This window comes from Lactuca virosa, chromosome 8 (genome assembly GCF_052849685.1).
Source record: "Lactuca virosa cultivar CGN04683 chromosome 8, Lactuca_virosa_CGN04683_v6, whole genome shotgun sequence".
Classification (NCBI taxonomy): domain Eukaryota; kingdom Viridiplantae; phylum Streptophyta; class Magnoliopsida; order Asterales; family Asteraceae; genus Lactuca; species Lactuca virosa.
Window position 1 is genome coordinate 228,894,601 of NC_136433.1, and position 22,415 is coordinate 228,917,015.

The 22,415-nt window shown below is 33.5% G+C and overlaps 1 protein-coding gene across 1 annotated transcript in view; it reads right to left on the reverse strand.

Annotated features, from left to right (window-relative positions):
• LOC145133718 (auxin efflux carrier component 5-like) overlaps window positions 1–19,630 on the reverse strand; it is a 40,542-nt gene extending 20,912 nt beyond the window's left edge. The window contains exon 1 of the mRNA XM_079068674.1: window positions 19,391–19,630. The gene's annotated coding sequence lies outside the window, so the exon portion shown is untranslated. The remainder of the gene's footprint in view (window positions 1–19,390) is intronic.
• Between the last annotated feature and the right edge of the window lie 2,785 nt (window positions 19,631–22,415).

Genomic DNA, 22,415 nt, shown 5'->3' on the forward strand with positions numbered 1-22,415 from the left:
TACATTTAATAACATACTTAAATTATTAAATATAAGATAAAAGGTGGAAAGTGAAGTGTTAAGGTTTCAAATGGATGTGGTGAAAGGAAAAATATTTCCTTTAAGATGTAGTATAGATAGAGATATATTATTGTTGTGCTTCTTACTGAAAACATAGAACACATTTAAATAGGCATAAAATACAGCCTCGAAATGATTCTTACCCTAAAAATATAGTAGGCAAGTAAATAGCCATGTAGAATTATGAAAGCTCAAAACTAGAAACAAAAAAATGTGAGAATTACTTTCAAGACTAGCTCTCCATCGAGATTCCTAATTGAAAACTTAAATCTTAATGCTTAAGTTGGGGCAAACGCGTTGTGAAAAATAAGTCTGCAACTTGTTATTTGGTTCGAAAATTACCCAATTGAACTTCTTCTTTTGCAATCAACCCCATTATAAAGTGATGATTGATTTTAATATGCTTTGCTCTACTATTATACATTGTATTTTAAACCATCAATATCATAGAAGTAATAATTGAAACTTATATTTTTACACTAAATGGAAGTCAACTACATATACAGAAAGAGATCCGATAATGTTGGATCTGTTACAACAATTATGGAAGACTATTTCTATCTTTATCTATTATTCAAATTAACTAAAGCATGTGATAAATGTACATAATACAATAGAGGAGGATTCAGATTATATGTTGATAAGATCCCGCAAGATGGACGATCGTGAGATAAGACCAATCTTGGAAACGAGGGTGTGAAATATATGTTTAAGTAGAGGCTTTCTAAAGGCATCAGCTAGCTAATCATCACCATTGATATTAGTAACACAGATGGAACCTTCTTGGACCTTTTCATGAACAAAATGGAAGTCAAGTGCGAGATGTTTCATTCGCGAATGAAAAACAGGATTGGTTGAATAGCTGGTGGTACTAAGGTTATCGCAAACTATGGTTGGTATCTTGTTATATTTGTAACCAAGTTAAGAGAGTAACTATATTAACCATTGCACTTTGTGGTTAATGAGGCTACAACTCTAAATTCGGCTTCGGTTGATGAGCGAGCTAGTGTTGGTTGTTGTTTAGAACTCCAAGAAATCGGGTTTGATCCAAGATATACAATGTATCTCGTGGTGCTTCGATATGTCTGTTTGTCACCTGCCCGGTCTGCATCAGTAAAAGCATGTAAATGTAGTGGTGAGTTACGACATATAAGGAAAACATGATGTATCGTGCCTTGTAAGTATCTCAATAATTGCTTAAGGGTTGTCCAATGAAGATCTATGGGATGATACATGAATTGAGAAAGCTTATTAATAGCAAATGCAACATCTAGACATGTAAGTGACAAATATTGCATAGCCCCGACAAAAGATCTATAAGATGTTGGGTTTGGTATAGGTTTGTCGTTGTTAATAGTAAGGTGTAGTGAGCTTGACATCGAAGTGGTGGTCGGTTTACAATCAATCATGTTAGCTTTTTAAAGAAGATCCATAATATATTTGGTTTGAGAAAGGAACAATCCATCGGAGTGGGGAAGGAATTTGAATCCAAGAAAATAGGAAAGATTTCCTAGGTCTTTTATGGAGAAACGTTTAGCAAGAGATGTGATGAAGGATGAGACATGAGAAGAGTTAGGACCGATAATGATAATATCATCAACGTATACAAGAATGTAGATAGAGGAATTGTTTGAGTGATATACAAAAAGAGATGATTCATATATTATGGGTTAGAATTTGGTAGAAAGAAGGACCATCTTGAGTTCATTATTCCAAGCACGTGATGTTTGGCGAAGGCCATAAATAACTTTATTTAGTTTACAAACATGATTAGGGAAATATGGGTCGATGAACCCGGGGAGTTGAGACGTGTAGATAGATTATGTGAGATGTCCTTGTAGAAAGGCGTTATTTATGTCAAGTTGTCGTAAACACCAATTTTGAAAGGTGGCTAGAGAAAGAATGAGGCGGAGAGATGTTGGTTTCACGACAGGACTGAAAGTTTCAATGTAATCGAGTCCTGGTCAATTGTGAAAGCCTTTAGCTACTAAGCGAGCTATTAGGCGATCGACAATACCATCCGGATTGAATTTGGTACAAAAACCCCATTTAAATCCAACGATGTTGGGGGCTGAATCACGTGGGATAAGCGTCTAGGTTAGGTTGTGAATGAGGGCATCATGTTCGTCTTGCATTGCCTTGCGTCATGCAAGGTGTTTTAAGGATTGAGTAATATTTTGTGGTTCTGGAAAAGAGGAGGTGGTAGAGTGGTAAAGAATGAAGTTATCATTGTGATATTTAGGATTAGGCTTGGGATTCTTTATAGTGTTTATTTGTGTAGTTTTAGTGGGGGCGGAAGAAATAGGTGGATTTATAGAAGATGAAGAATTAGTGGAGTCATTTTGATCAATAGGGTTTGAAGACATTAGTATAAGAATAGGGGTTGGTGTTATCTGTGGAGATTGGGCTATTGTGAGGGGAATACAAAGGATGATCAAAACATGGGGGGGGGGGGGGCGGGGAGGATGTGAGGTTTTAAATGGCTAATTTGGAAGTGAAATAAAATCAATTTGAAACCATGTATCAGGTTTGGGGGTCGGTGGTGTAGTTTTTTTGGTGAGTGATACGTAAGGAAATTCAGAATCAACGAAATAAACATGACGAGTTGTATGAATTTTGTTTGTGAGTGGATCAAGGAGGTGGTAAGCACTTTGAGATAAAGAGTAACTCATAAAAATGCATGGTTTATAGTTGAGTTCGAGTTTGTTTTATTGTATGGACGCAACCAAGGATATGCGAGACATCCAAAGCTTCCGAGTTTGTCATAATTTGGTAGTTTATGGAAGTGCTGAAAATATGGAGAGGTATTATTTAGAATGGCAGTGGATAACCGATTAATTAAGTATGTTGTGGTATTGACAGCAAAAGTCCAAAATTGTAGTGGCATGTTTGCATGAGATAGTAAGGATAAGGAAGTTTCGACTATGTGATAGTGTTATGTTTCAGCATAGGCATTATGTTCAGGAGTGTGAGGAGGTGAAGGTAGATGGGAAATACCAGAAGAAGCTAGATGTGAGGTTCATTTGATATATGCACCTCCATTATCAGAAAATAATTGTTTTATTTTGGTTTGAAAGAAATTCTCATCAAGATTTTGAAATCGTATAAATATAATAAGAGAAACAGGCTTGTGTTTTAAAGGGTAAATCCATGTGTATTTTGTGAAATGATCAACAATTATAATATATTATTTGTAGCAATCGACAAATTGAAGGGGAGATGTCCATACATCATAGAAAATCAATTCTAGTGGATTAGTGGAAGTAAGATATGTAGTATAAAAAGGAAGCATGTGACTTTTATTAATGTAACATAAATTACAATTATTTTTCAAAGAAGTAATTGTAGGAATAGTAGAAGCCAAATGTTGTAAAACTCGGAGATGTGGATGTCCAAGTGTATGATGCCAAGGAGTGAACTTATTGGAATGTGTATGAAAAGCGATATGTGGTAATGTAGAATGAAGTCATAGACCCCTCGGCTAGCCATTCCGCGGAGTAGAATCTGTTTGGTTTTGAAGTCCTTGATAAGAAAATGAAAGAAGTAGAATTGGATTAGTATGTGATTGTCAATACACAAACGATATGTATAGATAATATTTTTGGATATGGACGGAACACAAAGGACATTAGTGAGAGTAAAAGTTGTATTAGAAAATTTAAGAAATAACGAGGCAACATGACTAATAGTAAGGGGCGAGCCATCACTAATGACAAGTTCGTTCATGCCATCATAAGGAGTATGTAGGGATTGTGCATTGAGATCGTTGGTGATATGGTGTGATGCACCATTGTCAAAGAGCCAATTCGTATTAGGTGTGTTAGTGGTATGCATGGCATGTTCCTGAGGAGAATTGTTGTTGTTGTTGGTTTGTGGCAGGGAATGTAAATTAACATGTGGGTATTTGTTTTTGAAAGCGTAACAAGAGGTAAGAGAGTGGCCTTTGGTAAAGAAGAATTGGTATTTACCTAGGAATTGGAAAGTTGAATTGTTGGTGGAGGTATTTTGTTGTTGGGGGTGTGTAGGAGGGGAAGGGCATTATTGGAATTTCGGTTGTTCCAGGGTTTGTGTGGGGGATGTTAGTTGCTGAAAAAGATGTTACAGGCATATGAATACTTGTAGGGATATATGGGATTTGAGCTAATAAGAGTTCATAGTTGATAAGTTCTTCGTGAAATTTATGGAAGGATATGGGAGTGTCACAGGCATGGATAGCTTCAATGACAGGTTTGTAAGTTGTGGAATCCAGACCAGTAAGAACAACATATGTGATGTCTTCCTCATCCATTTGCCTGCCTAGAATACTCGGTTCATCCACAATGGTTTTAATGGACTGTATATAATTTGTGATGGATTGATTCGAGACTTTTGTGGTTTGTTTGAGGCGATGTTGAAGTTGTTTGATCTGACCTCTGGATGGTTTTGCATAAGTGTTTGATAGAATCTTCCAGGCATCTAGGGATAAGGATGCTTTGGTGATGAGAGGAACAATGGAGGGAGATAGAGTACCGACTACTGCTCCAAAAAGAAATCGATCTTGACGGAACCAGACAACATAATCAAGATGAGGATTGGTGGTGCCATTTTCTGCAACAATGGGTTTGGGAGATGGGTTGGAACCATCAACAAATTTTTAGAGATCCAAAGACATATAAGAGGGCTTCGATCTGAGACTTCCAACTCATGCAGTTGGTGGATAGCAATTTGAGTGAGGATGGGAATTGCAGGACAGTGAGGGATGGAGTTTTGAGAGGTAGAGTATGAATAATAAAAGAATAAGAGGAGTTGTATTTGGTGCTCACGATGAGGGATAAGAGTGGCGGTCCGGAAATTTTTAGGAGGAAGGGTTACTGGTACCATATAAAAGTAATAATTAAAACTTATATTTTTCACACTACATATATACAGAAAGAGATCCGATAATGTTGGATCTGTTACAACAATTGTGGAAGACTATTTCACTCTCTATCTATTATTCAAATTAAATAAAGCATATAATAAATGTACATAACACAATAGAGGAGGTTTCAGATTATGTGTTGATAAATACTACATATCGATTATCACACTTGACACTCGTAGCTTGAAACTACACGTGTCCCAAATCTATAAGAATTCCTCTCAGCTAAACTATGTGGCAAGTTGATGCATAAGTTAACACATATTCACCCTCTATTGAAGAAGAAACCAATATTTCCTACTTCGTTGAACTCCAAAATATGGCAGTAATGCCAAGAATAAAGAAATTGTCGGATGTGTTTCTACTCTTCTCACTAGAACCAACCTGGTCATTATCGTCAGACTATGCTTAAATCAGGATAAGATACCCATTGGGTATGCAACATTAATGTGATAATATTATTTCCCAACAACGATTATATAGAATCTTGCATCACTCAATTTTGTGTCGTCTTATCTTACCAATCTCTCGTTAATATTCATTAGCATTGCGACAATATTGCATCCATACATTTTGAATTTATTAAGGTGTCCTCCATGTACTTTTTGTGACATGAAGGTTCCTTCCCAAGATTAAACTACTTAGATTCATTAAAATATTGTAACTCTACTGAATCATTCATATCAAACATCATTGTAATAGACATTCAAAACTCATGTATAAGCTTCATAGATGAGCTAGCATAGATCATATTCACCAAATAGAGAATCACGATAACTAGAAGAAATCATATGTTTTATTAGATGCCAAAATGGTTACCGATCCATATCGGGAGATATCTTAGAATGATGAGCCATTTCATGGAATAGACTTCAGTAGTTTCTTCTATAAGGGCAACATAATTTGTAGCATGGAATATGGTTGTGGAAATTTGTCACGAGGCTACACATTATTGGTATTAAAAGACCACTAAAGTTGTGATAATAAGTCAGCAATATTATATTTCAACAACAGAAGTTCTATTCATCCAAAGCATATTGACATCAAGCTTCCTTCTGTTAACACAAAAGTGCAAAATGGAAATATATATATATATATAGCACATATGAACAAACTCCATGAAAGCAGATCCGCTCATAAAGGGATTACCTCTCTAGGTCTTTAATGAGCATACTACACACGTTGATGTGATATTTTGTTTTAGTGGGAGTTTTAGGGTGTTTTATGTTTTGTTTAAGAACAATTATGTTTTTTCTGTATAGAATTAAGAATTCAGTTAACTCCATTATTAATTGAAATTATTTAAAGTTTGACCTCACTTCAATCTAAAGAGGGACTCTTTGGAAATCTATTTAGATTTTAAAACCACACATCATGTTTAATCTATTTCGTTAGTTAGATATGTATATGTGACCATTGATGGGTTTAGTTATGTAAATTGTAACGAAGACCACTTTGATCCTACACTATTATGATTAGTGGACGAGATTGTTTAAGGGTACCAATATTAAGATAACATTCATTAAAGCGCTTATACGATTACACGTACATTTATATATTCATGGTCCAGTGGGAGATTGTTAGATAATTATAGGACCACTTCATATATATGTAATGTTATCATTAAATCCATTTATTATGGTAAAAATATAAATTTTTAATGGACCGATTTATAGAATATCTACTTACCTTGTGGGTTGAGTTCCCGGCTTGACTCAAGATCCTCAAGATCCTTTCCATCTCTTACATTAGGGTATATCTCCATCTATATATACATGTGATGAGGAGCAGATCACGATATACGAAAATGCACTAAGAAATTCGTGGGTCTCTATGCCACGGGATTTTAAAAGAGTCTTGAGATCAACTGGAAAACCAAAGTTTAAGTTTTCTTTTAATCAGATTCAACATGAAAGATCCAAAGTTTATGCTTTCGCGTTTATGTGTTGGCTATCAAAATAATCAACACATGATGCGACCATGTCTAAATTTAGGAATAAAACAATACAATCACTCACAGACTTCTAGATGTGTAACCGACTTGGTCATGTCCTGATTAGAAAAGAAAGTGGCATAGAAGCCTAGGCACTTATCAATTCTCTTGATTCGATGACAAGGTCTTATCCCTTGAAATGGGGAAAAGAGAATTAGCCGATTGGGCTTCTTTAAAAGTGGACAAATACTGATAAAGTCATGTTCTAGGACATACCTAGCCCTAAATCATCATATATTACTATTTTGATGTTGTTGAAAGGAAAAGTTAAAATTTTATATCACAAATTACACTACTTTAAGTTGGTGGTAATATCATTTTCTTTGAAAAATCTGCAATAACTTAACAAAATTTACGTTGGACGAAAAATATGACTCATGGCCATCGCCTAAAAACTTTAAATTTATGAACTATCTCAATATCACCAAACAAGCAACAAAGGAACATGCCTAAAACTGAAGGTCATGCATGTGTGATTGTCAAACATGAGAATCTCTATGTATTCAACACAAGAACATCTATAAATAGATATATTACTTAAATGGGTAGTATTACCTTCATTCTCCTCAAAAGAGATGTGAAAAACCCTCAAACTTGTTGTTAAGTTTTAAGAAAGTCAACAAACAATATACAATTTCATAATAATAGTGAAAACAAAAAGAAAAGACAAAATGTGGTTCACACCATCAGGATGATCCGCTACGTCTATTGGTGAACACGAGAGAGGGGTTTATTATTTACAACCGAAAGGATTTTTTTATTACATAAGGTTACACGAATTCAAAGGATATAAATACTAGTTTTTGACCTAAAATTGCCAGTATGAAAAAAACTGGCATATGAAGAAAATAGAAAGCGAATATGATATAAAACTCCTTATTTGGTCTGACTGGAGGCTATATGGCTATATGACCAAAATGGTGATTCAGTCTCTACAACTTAACAATATCCTACTTGGAGGTTGATGAACAAATATGCTACCATCCTGTCTAGAATATGTAATCTCCATCTTGGTAAATTGTATTCTTTATACCAATGATTTTGGTTAAGTCAAAGTCCCATTAATTATCAGTTTTCGAATAAAGTGTTGCCTCATCTTAATGTATTTAGTCCTACTATGAAACACTAGATTCTTCGCCAAGTGAATTGCACTCTGGTTGTTATAACGTATTACATAGTCTTCATGTTGCATTTCAATTTCTTATAGGAAGTTCCTCAACCATATAAGCACTTTTCTTGCTTCTGCAATATCCTTGTACTCCGCTTATATGTTTGAAAGATCAACACTCCTATGTAAACTAGACATCTAATTGATTTCTGCACCCCGGTCGTGGACACATACTCGCTTGTGTTCTTTCCTGAATACATAAATTTGTTTTTCTTCTAAAGTATAAGGCAACCTTGTAAGTACCTTTCAATTAATGTAACAGACACTTGACACCTTCCCAGTTCTCTCTCCATGGATTATACATTAAGTCATTAACTGGCTTGCGACTCCCACTACATGAGCAATATACTTTCTAGTGTATATCATATCATACATCAAGCTACTAACTATTTAAGTGTGGGGTGCTTTAAATATCTCATATTTTTCTTCTTCCATCGTTAGCGATTGTTTCTTTAAGAGTCTTAACTGACTTCCAAAATGTGTGCTTATGGGTTTAGCATCTACCATGCTGATTTTTTTATAAAACTTTATTGATGTACTTTTGTTGAAAAAGTTTCAAAGTACCTTCAACCTTGTATCTTGTCTCTGGCTATGCTATTTCCCAATATCTGCTAAGAAACACCTAGGTCCTTCATCTCCAACTATCTGGACAACTGCTTCTTTAGCTTGTTGATCTCCTTCATGTCTGATCCAACAATTAACATTGCATCGACATATAATATAAGAATGATATATGAGGAGTCAAACTTCTTTAGGTAACGACATTGATCCATATGACATCTCTAATACCCACTCTGTTTCCTGAAGTTATCAAACTTCAAGTACCACTATCTTAGAGCATACTTCAACCAATACAAACATTTATTTAACTTGCACACCAGGTTTTCCTTGCCAACTATAGAAAAACCATCTAGTTGCATCATATAGATATCTTCTTCCAGGTCACTGTGTAAAAAAACTTGTCTTCACATCTATTTTCTCTAGATGGAGATCTTCTACAGAGAAGATCTTATTATAGTCGAACCATATTTTCAGTTGGAACTCGTTAACTACCAGCCGAGCCTTGTACCTCTTATTTCCATCTATTTCATCTTTAAATAAAACACCTACTTGTTCTGAAGTGCTTTTTTCTTATTGGTAACTTGACCATGATCATGTCTGGTTCTTGTCAAGTGAGCTAAACTGGTCTTGCATAGCCTTCTTCCACTATATGGAATCTTTCATCATAAAGGCCTCTCGATAACATCCAGTTTCAACATTATATGTCAGTAACAAATAATAGGAGATTCACAAAATTAAGATTTCCAATTTCTATAACTAGCTTTCCTATTTCTATTTCTCTGGTGTGTCTTCAAATAATAGGATATTCAAAATTAAGATTTCCTATTTCTCTGAGCTAAACTGGTTATTGTTGAAGGACAATACCTGACTAGATTTCCGATTTTGCTGGCGTGTCTTCAAATAATAGGAAATTCACACTCTTCTTTATTTGTAACTTCATGAGCTGGACTTCCAGTAGCTCTATGTTCATTTAAGCTTCCACTACTTCTTGAACATCACCTATCTCAGGAGTATTGCTAGGCTTCCTAATGTCTTCATCTGAAACTTCATTAAAATCTACTTGATTCTTCTTTTTCCCTTTTCTTCTCTACTAGGGCTTGCTGTCATCTTAATTTTGTATAATGCACACTCGTTTCACACTAAATCCATACTTTTGATAACCCATTTTCATGGTTATCCCAGAAATGGTAACCCATGGCATCCCAACCGTATCATATGAAGGTACATTTCCTTGTCTTTATTCAAGCTTGTCTATTTCAGAGTCTTTGATCTTTACATAAGAGACACAATTAAAAACCTTCAGGTGTCTAAGTGAAATCTACCAACCTTATCATTCCTCTTCTTTGAATTATGAACCATGTGGGGATTGAGGGTCCTTTATTGATTAAGTACGTTGTTGTGCTAAAAAAATCTGCCCATAACATCTTTGGAAACCTTTCATGTAGTCTGATTCTCTTTTCCCTCTCATTCAGTGTATGATTTATCCTTTCAACTACACCATCCTACCGAGGCATTTTAGGAACCGTTTTCAATATTCTGATTTCGTGTTCAACATAAAAATCAGAGAATTCTTTTTTGACGTATTTTTCCCATTATCTAACATTAAAAACTTAATCTTCATACTTTTTGCATTCTCCACATTAGCTTTCCATTTCTTACAAGTGCTAAATACTTCAGATTCATTTTTCAAAACATAATCATTTTCAATATTCTGATTTCGTGTTCAACATAAAAATCAGAGAATTATTTTTTGATGTATTTTTCCCATTATCTAACATTTAAAACTTAATCTTCATACTTTTTTCATTCTCCACATTAGCTTTCCATTTCTTAAAAGTGCTAAATACTTCAGATTCATTTTTCAAAACATAAACTAAAAATTTCCTCAGGAAATCATCAATAAAATTAACATAATATATAGAACCTCCCACTAAGGAAACTGAAGTGGGATCGTATACATCTAAATGAACTAAATCCAACTTTCGGCCTTGGGTGGTTGACTCATCTTTTCAAAAGTAACATTCTTTTGCTTTCCAAGGCCACATGGCTAACAAAAATCAAATCTCGTGCTCTCCAAATATCGTTCTAACTTTTATAGGCTAACATCTTCATTTCCTTCTCACTCGTATTCTTAAGTCGTTCATATCATAGAGTGCATGACCCTGCTTATCCTATTGCGACATTTTCTTTATCTTTAGAAACCTCCACCATGTAAAATGTACCTCGTTTCTTCCCTTTAGCAACAACCATATTCTCATTTGTTACCTTCCACTTATGATCACCAAAAGTAACATGGTTACCTTCATCATCTTGTTGTTTCATTGATAAAAACATTCTTTTTAGTGTACTTGACGTTCTGCAACGTCCTTTTCGTTCTTAAAGTCATATTAAGGAAAGCATATCCAACACCAACGATATCTAGGTTTTTGTTATCTGCCATCATAACATTCCAATTGTAGGGCCTAGAATTATACATTACACTTCTGTAATGACTAGTGTGAAATTATGCACTATAATTCATCATCTAGGATTCTATTCAGTTTTCAACACCACAAATAAGTGCATCATCATCAAATTCTGGTGACATGTTCATCTCGTTCTTTCCTTTCTCTGCTAAGGGTTTTGTGCAATCATTTCTTAAGTGACCATGCTCCTTGTAAATCTGACATGTAATATCTTTCATGTTTCCAACTAACATAACTTCCTTGATTTTGATCTTCCTCTGCCACCACCTCTCATATTGGTTTTTATCTCTCTTTGTGCAGTAGTTAAGAGACAGCTGGAAGATTCTTTAGCACTTTGTCTACGCACGTCCTCACTAATGATTAAATCGTGAATGTAGTTGAATGTCAGCTTAGCATTTTCGGATGAACTGTTAACTGTTGTCGCTATACCAAACCAATTATTGGGAAAAGATGATTATAGTAACAACTCCATGATTTCCTCCTCGAATCCAATATCAACTGAAATCAACCTTGAGCTGATTGAATTAAACTCATTAACATGATCACTCACCAAGCCACCCTCCATCTTCAAATTCACCAAATATCGGATCAAGATCACCTTATTCATTTCTAAGGGTTTTCCGTGTATATTGGATATCGCTATTATCATAACATAAGTAGCCTTCTCATTAAAAATATTGTAAGTTACATTCTTTGTCAATGATTATCTTACCATGCTAAGATCTTGCGGATCTAGTAACTTCCAATCCTCATGGTACATCGCTTTAGGTTTCTTTATAGCCAAGGGTTCGTGTAACATCTTCGGGTAAAGGTCAGCTTCGATCTGCACTCCTCAAAATTTCAAAATCATGACCGTCAAATTTGTCGATCCTAACCTTCCCATCTTTGGTCATAACTCATCTCTGATAGAAGTTGTTAGGTTTTAAGCACTTGAAAAAACGATAGAAAATTTCACACACACATACACACATAGAGCGAGAGCACAGAGGGAGATTTTATTTCTTGCAACCGAAAGTGTTTTATGATTACATAAAGTTACACAAATCCAAGAGATATAAATACTAGTTGTTTGACTTAAAATTGTCATTAAGGCGAAGCCCATAAACTTCGATGAAAACGGTCATATGCTTTGCTTGCCTAGCGGCTATATGACCAAAAAGGTGAATCAGTCTCCACAACTTAACACTTGTCATATATTACATGAAGTAGTGGTTACTAATTACTTTACCGGTTGTAATTGAAAGTGTGTCTTCACCATAATCAAAAATGGATATCGGCAAAGATGATCACTCTATTTACATCATTTTCTTCACTTTGGTTTTTTTATTAAATAACCAAACATTTTGAAGTAGGTATATGTGCCTTTCAAATTTTATTTTCCATTTAATCAATGATTGGGTGAATTAGAATTCTAGCATACTCATCTTTATGATAGTTTTCTCTTGTTCACCTAACATCATGTAAGCGGAGAATAATAATATGATAACATAAGTCAACCCTTCATGTAATCATGAATGTCGTTAATAGAGTATTAATATTTCTACTATAAATTTAAGATTTATTGAAACATACATACCACTAGGAAGAGCACAAACGGATCATCAATATTTGTTCTTACTCAATTTCTCTATCATGCAATTCTATGTTGTCATAAGCAACACATCGTCCAACACTTATTGGTAAATCATAGTGACTACCATGTAATACAAGTTCTATTCGACTATCCAATCTATGTGGTATAAAATTTAAAAGGCACCAAACGAGTGAAATAGGAAAAGGCAAAGGCAAAGGTGTATGAGACACATCAATTTATAGTAGAAATATCAATACCAAAACATATACACCAAAGGCATCAAACGAGTTAAAAAGGAAAAGTTAAGGTGTATGCGAAGTGTTATGTCTCACCTTTGCCTTTTCCTTTTCCTATTTGACTTGTTTGAATAGTCTCATACTAAAACATATACACCAAAAGAGGTGTATGAGACGCTTCAAACGAGTCAAATAGGCAAAGGCAAAGGTGAAAACCTAGAGAAGTGCATTTGAGATATTTCACATGAAGGGAGATGAATCACTTGATGATTTCTCCATGAAATTAACTATGTTCTTTACTAGAATTCATTTAATTGGAGAAAAAGTCTACGAAAATTTTGTGGTGAAGAAATATCTTCGACTATTTTGATGTGGTTAAAACAAATTGTAACCTCTATTAAGAAATTTGATGATCTAAAGGATCATGTGTCCGTAAAATATTCATAGGCCATCTCAACACCCTTGAAGAGAGACTCTGATGTTTCACATAGAAAAGGTGACCAAGGTTATTGCTTAGACAAGCCGAGTAGGCATCATGCTTAATACAACATATTATTTGTGATTCTTCTTCTTTCTACGAGTGAAGGGAAGAGGTGAGGTGATGCCGACAGAGGGAAAGGTGAACGTTTAGGTTGAGGATGTGGCGAGGTAGAGATTCAAATTACCTTAAAGTCCATTTTAAAAGCACCAAAAAAATGAAAGCAATGTAACATGTTTCTTCTTATGACGAACTTGGTCATTTTGCACCGTAATGTGGATATAAAAGCCAAAGAAAGTATTGAAGATCAAATATTGTGTATGTCTAGTTTCAAAATATATTTCAAGTTTTGTACTGTTTTGACCCACTTTGCACTTTTAATGTAAATACAATTTCAACTATTATTTTATATTCACGGTTTCGAAGTAATTGAGCTTCAATTGATGATTGCTCCTTCAAAAGCGACACATGTTGTAGAATGCATGCATGTATTATGCCATATCTTCAGGAATCTTTTCTGTTGGGATATGTTGAGGTACTATGCTCCAAGTGTCATTCCATAATGGGTTGATTGTCCCACCAACTACCTTTCGTAACCGTATATATTGGTGGTGAGACGATAGGATTTGTGTGCACACCGACGATATTACATTGTAATCCCGTGTAATTTCCCTGCTTATGTTCCCCATTAATATTTGAGCTTAATTAAATCAACCAAGTATTGAAAACTTATATTGCTTGAGTTTTTTTTTTACTATTCCGCACTATTTGCTTGCCTTGATCATTTTTGTGTTGCTACAGGAAGGAAGCAAATCGAACACAAACCATTCAGCTTACTTTGATGATGGCCATTGTGACGAAATAATATCCTCCAAAGGTAACATTTTTACAAAATAATATTGTTGTGATCCTTCTCCCGGACAGTGAAAATTGGATTGATTATGATATTTGGTTTCTTGATTAAGGAGCCAGGCATCACATGATGGCGGCGTGATTAAAGTTTCATGAACCAAACGAGAACGTGACATGTTATATTCGGTTTGGAGATAGGTCAAAGATCCACATCAAGGGGAAATGTTCGATTTTGTTAGATTACAAAAGAATCAAAGCTATTTAGCGAGGTATATTACATTCCTAGACTTAAAAATAGTATAATTATAAGTGGATTTTTACATTCGTATGGTATGTGACTTTATGCAATCTCAACTAGATTTGTATGCGGATATGATATGACATTGATCATGGTTGTCATTGCATTTATATCAATTTTGTATTTACATTGTAATTTTGATATTAAAGTCTTCATTGTTGGTTATGATAGCCCGTTAATGAGACTGCTTGGTTTAGAAATTAAAGGTTAATGTTAGCCCATTCAAGAGAGTACTTGGTTTGGAAGTTGAAGGTTGAAGTAGCACCGAGTTAACATAGTGAAGCAGATACAAAACTATTGGGATGCAAACCCAACCATACATTGGTAGAAAGAGAAACTATATGGTGGCATATAAGGCAATGGGTAATTCCTTCTATCACCAATTGGTTTCAGAAACTAGAACATCATTGTTCTTCTATGTTGAACATGCTTTGGCTAATAGCGATCTATACAAATGGTATCAGAGCTCGAATGATGTGGTCGGTGCAGGTGGCACAATCCCAATAATTATCAGTCCAACGAAGTTGATCTTCAAGTCGTGTATCGAAGGTAGGGATGAGCATATGACCCGTTCAACCCAATCGGACCGAAAAAAACTGGGACCGGACCAGACCAGAAATACATTTAACTGGACTGGTTTCGGTTTTAATTTTTAACAAAAAACAATTTTTGGGTTTGGATCGGACCGAACTCGGAATAAGCGTTTTTACCCGGACCAGACCAGAAACAAAAGGTTATTTTATCAAAAGTGTATATATATATATATATATATATATATATATATATATATATATATATATATATATATATATATATATATATATATATATATATATATAAAGAGTTGTTTTTGGTTAAAAAGTGGAGTTTTTAAATAAAACGTGTTGTTTTTGGTTTAAAAGTGCAAATTTTTATAAAATATGTTGTTTTTAGTTAATTAAATGTACCTTTTTTTTTATTTTTTTTAATTATTTTTTTTGGTAAACGATGCAGTTTTTATATGTATTCTAAATGTTAATAACGTTTGTATTTTATTTCTAGACACCTCATTTGCACGTGATCTAAGTAGAGTCCCGCAACATACCGATTTCGAAGTGATACAAAAGGTTATAATATTCTTTGAACTTCATAATTCTTGACGTCAAATTGCAAATTGAACATATAGAAAAATTACTATTTTCGGTTGATATCTGTTTTAAAAATCAATAGTTTATATTGTAAGTTTATAATAGAATTGTGAACTTTGTTTTGTACATGGTTTTTACATGTGTTACTATATATGAAGAACGAACAAATGGTCCAACAAATATTTAGCCCAACAAATGGTCCAATTCGTTCCAAAAACCAAAACCTGGTTTGGGACCCAGAACCGGCATCCCCTAAATCAGTTTGGTTTTCAGTAAACGTAATTAGAGTTTCGGGTTTTCGGTCTTCGGGCCGGTTCGGTCCGGATTTGGCCCGTTGTTTATCCCTAATCGAAAGTCTTCCTAATGGCCCGGGTCAGGTGAGCGGTGAGCGTATCCCGAGAGTATTAGTGGTAAGAAAAAGGATTGGATGTGATGAACAGTCGTTGAGAGGATGATTGTTGGGATGCAAACCCAATCCCACATTGGTAAAAAGAGAAACCATATGCTAGCATATAATGCAATGGATAATCCCTTTTGTCACCGATTGGTTTTATAAATGGGAACCTCATTGTATGTTGGGCATGGTTTGGCTATCAAAAAAGAAAGGGAGGAGCTCAAGTTGGAAAGCAAATAACAAGGAGGTAACCTAGTTGGCAATTGGGATATAAAATAACACTTGGCAATTGGGACATAAAATAACACTTCTTGGAGAAATGCATGAAGGCCATGGAGAAGCACAAGAAGAATCTAAGCCACATTGATATAGGAGACCAAAATCTTATTGTGATAAAATGCCCACATTCAATAGTCTACATGAAACGAGAGCTTATACTTGAAAGTAACCACGCCATGAATTCAGAATATCATAATTGCTTATGAAATGATTATACATAGATTGAAGAGCATATACACAAAGCCATTTTGATCACAATATCGCAGAAATTGCTTCAGCAGGGAGAGCACGAACCCACAGATCAATGAACCAACACACCAAATCAATAAATCAATTAACAATTTTGAATTGTATAGAATAGACCGGTATAGGTGGAAGTGACATCAACAAGTGAACTAGGAAAAGGCCCGTGCGTTACACGGGTGAAAGTTTAGTGGCAAAAATATAAAGAAGTAAAAATAAAGTGCCAAAATTATAAAGATGAAAAGTTTGTTGAAACTTTAGTGGCAAAATTAGTAAAAATAAAGTACCAAAACTATAAAGAGGAAAAGTTTGTTAAAAACTTTAGTGGGAAAATTATAAAAAAGTAAAAATAAAGTGGTAAAATTATAAAAGAATAAAGAAAAAGAGTTTTAAAGAAGTAAAAGTGAATGTTTAGTGGCAAAAATGTGAAGAAGTAAAAATAAAGGGGCAAAATTATAAAAATGAAAAGTTTGTTGAAACTTTAGTGGCAAAATTAAGAAAAAGTAAAAATATAGTGTTAAAATTATAAACATGGAAAGTTTTCTTGTGAAACTTCCCATGTGCTTTAATATATACTAGCAAAGTACTCGCGGCTACGCCGCTTTTGGGGTAATATGGAATAAATGGGCAAACTTTAAAAGATATGTGTTAAAATTGTAAATCACCACAAATAGGGGAGAAAATCGACAGCCCTTAAAATTAAATGTCAAAAGTATACAAATAAAAGAATGGACACTGGTAGAGAAAATCCAAAAATGTTGTGGCAATAATGTTAAAGTTGCCAAAGTTGGGAAAATATGGTGGTAAAATTCTAAATGAGGTTTTTTTGTGTTTTTTATGTCAAAATATAAAAGTTTTTACTACAAGAACGAAAAATGTCAAATTCATTAAAGATTTGTGGCAAAAACACCACAATGTAAACTTTTGGCTGCAAGGACTATAAGTGTCAAAGTCACTAAAGATTTATGTCAAAAATCTAAAGTCACAAAAACTTAATCAAAACATAAAAATGTAAAAATTTTGACTTTAAGGACTAAAAGTGTCAAATTCACTAAATACTTGTGGCAAAAACCTAAAGGTAAAAAAATTTACTATTGCTTGGCTGCAAGGACTATAAGTGTCAAAGTCACTAAAGATTTATGTCAAAAATCTAAAGTCACAAAAACTTAATCAAAACATAAAAATGTAAAAATTTTGACGTTAGGGACTAAAAGTGTCAAATTCACTAAATACTTGTGGCAAAAACCTAAAGGTAAAAAAATTTACTATTGCTAAGCACCTTTAGATTTAATATATATATATATAATTGCACTAATAAATGCAGAGCAACATCAGCTAAACTTTGGTACCAAGAACTTCATCAAGTAAAAGGATAACCAAATTTGCCAAGTTTGAATTCCACCCAAGCACCAAAAAAGCATTACTAGACAGCAGCCACAGTTATCAGCTACAAAACCAACAATGGTTAACAGAATCGCCTCAACACACCTTAACCCTTGAGCTAAACCTCAGATAAGCATGACCACACCACAAAAGTCACAGCACACCTAAGGAAAAATGGAATAATAAACTGGGGGTACCCAGGGATCATATATGACTGCGATAAGAATGTGTAGGACAAAGCCCATCATCGATTTGATTTGATACTAAGGCCAAAACCCATCTATGGTAGCATGAGAAAATTGAGACCATGACCTTCTACATGAAATATCATACCAGCTATCTTAGTATGAAAGCACCACCACCAAAGCAATTGAAAAAATGGCAAAGTACCTAAACAACAGTTGAACACCATACCAACCGTTTAATACCAAATTTGCTATAATAATATGATTTGGAAGATGCTTAAGGAGTGATACAGTAACTGCATTCAGTAATTGGATCACAAAACCGGTTGATCCAGTTCATGGGTTATTCCTTTTGTGAGATCTAGTTAATCCATAAGAAGGTCCTAGATTGGCCAAGAGGGTAACTGAGGCAAACACTTTTGAAATAAAGAAGTGCCAAATCACCCACATGAATGCGAAAACTACCGATCAACTTGATCTGGAACCCTCTTGACTTTGCCAACCTCGTTACAACAATGGCCATTAAACCACCCTAATTAAGAGATGATTCAGGGAGGTGACAACAGACAGTAGTGCTATTCACTAGGCCGAAACCAACACCCAAATTGGTGCATCCAGGACGAAAAACCCATTTGCACCAGATTGCAATTAATGGGTAATCTGCCTTAGCCATCCAATTGGGTAATCTGCCTTGTCAAGGAAAAAAAATCACTCCTTCCACATGGAAGATTGGATGATCATGTGATTAATAAGGCAGTTTTCATCCACCTAGCTCTAGGGTCATGCATATATACGTGGGAAAAGTGACTAAGGCAAAACTCCCAGAGTACAGATCATGACAAAACAAGGTGGAATTGCACAAAACAATGTTTTATTTTCTTTTCTAAAGAGCACCGTGAAATATAATTTCATATATTCCATATATGCATATTACTTTTGGAAATAGAACGCCAAATACGACCCCCTCGACTTTGCAAATCAAATAAATTAACTAAGCTACCAACCCATTACCCCAACCCAAAAATAGTGACAATCACATTCTTCCACGTGGAGTTATTTTCGTAATGGGAACTCATCAAAACCTTATCGTTCAAACACCACTGACATTTAGACGTTTAGTTCTTGACTTCATAATTATATTATGCCTTACTAGTAGTCATATTCCAGGAACAATATTAAGTTCAGAGATTTATACCTTGCTCTCAATTGACAAGAACTTCCTTCATTCATCCTTTGATACGAATTTGCTCTAAACTTTTCTTCCTTCTTTTTTCATCACAATCCTCTCCCAAGTGCCCTCTGCTTTTTGGCTATGTTTCTGCCGAGAAAATACTGGCTAGGGCTGTGTTTGTGGCGCAATTTTATATCTCATCAGATGGTGCATAGTCGCGAGACTCAGTCATCCAACAATCCCGCTCCTCTCTTATAGGCTTCCCTTGTGTGCCACCAAGAGATAAATCCCTCAATTTCGCCAACGAGTTAGCATTATATATATATATATATATATATATATATATATATATATATATATATATATATATATATATATATATATATATATATATATATATAGGTCTAGTTTAATTTGAGACCATGCTAATTTTGTGATACCGTGAGACTAAATCTAAAAATAATTTCAAAATGCAAAATAAAAGGAAAAATCTGAAAAAAAAAATTAATTATTATTTTCGTCACTTTCATTACGTAAAAAAAAAATAAAAAAAAAATTACCGTTTTCCTGAAAAATACGTAAAATATTCTAATAGAATATTACACTGTAAATATTCCAATGTGATTTTTAGAATGTTACAATATTCTACTAGATTTATCAGATATGTAAAATATTCTAATATTCTACTAGAATATATAAAAAAAATGTATTTTATTTATTTTTTATTTTTTTGGTATTTTTTTAATTTTTTTTTTGGAAAATATAAATGGCGAAAATAATATTTGAAAAAAAAATTTGAAAATTTTCAATTATTTTGCATTTTAAAAATGTTTCTTTTATCTACAAAATGAGTGGCTAAGATTGCGTCTCACGGTCTCACAAAATTAGGTCGTCTCAAATTAACCTAACCCTATATATATAGGGAAAAGGGAATATACATTACAACCACACCTAAGCTTAGGTACTAAACCTTTTGAAAATACATTGTTTTACTATATAAAGATTACGATTAATGGATTCACGATTAATACTTCAATATGTAAATTCAAGATCGACACAATAGGGTTCAAGGTTTAGGGTTTAGGGTTTAGGTTTAGGGTTTAGGGTTTAGGTTTAGGGTTTAGGGTTTAGGGTTTAGGGTTTAGGGTTTAGATTTAGGGTTTAGGGTTTAGGTTTAAGGTTTAGGGTTTAGGGTTTAAATTTAGGGTTTAGGGTTTAGGTTTAGGGCTTAGTAATGTTCACTTGGGTGAAGTAATAAACGATAATTGAGGAAAGAAAACAGAGATGGTAAAACGATAATGAAAGAAAGAAATGTTATGGAGGATGATATATTTACCAAGTGAAACCAAACCGGGTATATTTAGCATGTTAAAACGACATATTTTAGAGGTTTAGTACTTAAGCTTAGGTGGGGCTGTAATGTATATTCCCTATCCCCATATATATATATATATATATATATATATATATATATATATATATATATATATATATATATATATATATATATATATATATATATATATATATATATATATATATATATATATATATATCGGATCGGGTGAGGACTCGGTGAGGACTGCGAGGACTTATCGTGGCCCTCCATCTAAAAAATCGAATGACTATGATTTTTTTTATTTAATTGTATTTTTTTTAAATGGTGGTGGCATTTTTGAAAATACATCAAACTTTTTGTCATTTTCCGTCGAGGGGTGATTGTTTTGAGGGCTCAATCGTCATTTGCAAAAAATAAACCCTCGTTACCGTCTTATTTCGTTCTCCCCCCATTTTCTTCATTCTTCTTCGCTGTTTCAGTGTATGAATTTCTCAAGCATCGATCGTATAATCTTGTCGTTCAAAGTCGTAATACTCTTTCAATCATTGTGTTTAATCTTCGCAGTTCTCGTGTTGATCTTATGGAAGCAGTTACAGTTTTGTTTTTTAATTTTTATGTTATTAAGTTCGTGTTTGATTGCTTTATGTATAATCGAAGTCCTTATTGTTAGTTTTTGCTATATTGTTGTTTAGATTCTTCGATTATTTGTCATTTATTCAATTTTTTCGTTTTTTTTAATTATTACGAAACCCTAGTTTTTTCTTTTTTGCTATATTTTCTGTATTTGTCTTTGTCTATGTTTTTTTGTTCGATTTTCTGTTAATCGAAGTGTTTTAAGTTCCATTTATTGAATGTCGTTGCTGTAATTGTTAGATTATCTGATATTGTCACTTTTTGTTTGCTTTGTTTCATTTTTTTGTTAATGGATGTATTTGAAGTTCAATTTATTGTTTATGGTTTCTGAAATTGTTACTTTACTTGATATTGTCACTTTTTGATATCGTTTTTTTGTTTATGTAAACATAATTTTATCAAATTTGCATGTTTATCTGTTTGTTTTTAATATCAATTTTTAGTTTGTTATGTTAGTATTTGTTTTATGCTGTCTACTTTCTGTGTTTGTATGGCTTGGTTTTCATATATTGATTATTGTTTATAGTTTGTATGCATAAAGTGTGGTTTTATTATTTGCTTTCTTTTCATATATTGATTCTTTGTTTCTAGCATTATTAAAAAAAAGGTAGTTGTTATCTATATACATTTAAGGAATTCATATTTGTTTGTTTTAGCAGTCATAAATATTATTGTAGATGTTTATTTTGTTATCCATGGTAATCTAAGTTATTATTCATGTTAGAAATTATCTTTTATAATCATTGTAATGATAAGAATCTTTTACAATAATTGTTTTTTTATTTCTTAATGTTTGTTTTCATATTTCTAGTTCCTTTTTAACATCATTTTCTTATTTGTTTTATTTATATGTAGTTGAATCAAAGAAAAGGAAGAGATTAGCTCTTCAGAAAGATGCAAAAGACAATATTACTGATCTTTATTCTAATAGAAAGGCTTCATTAAGGTCTAAGTCTTTTGTAGATATTTCATCTTCTTCCAAAGGAACTTCATCAGTTAAAATTGTTAAAGTTAAGAAGGTTTCCAAAGTCATTAAAAGTCCAAATGAAGATGATGATTTTGTTTCTGTTCCTGTTG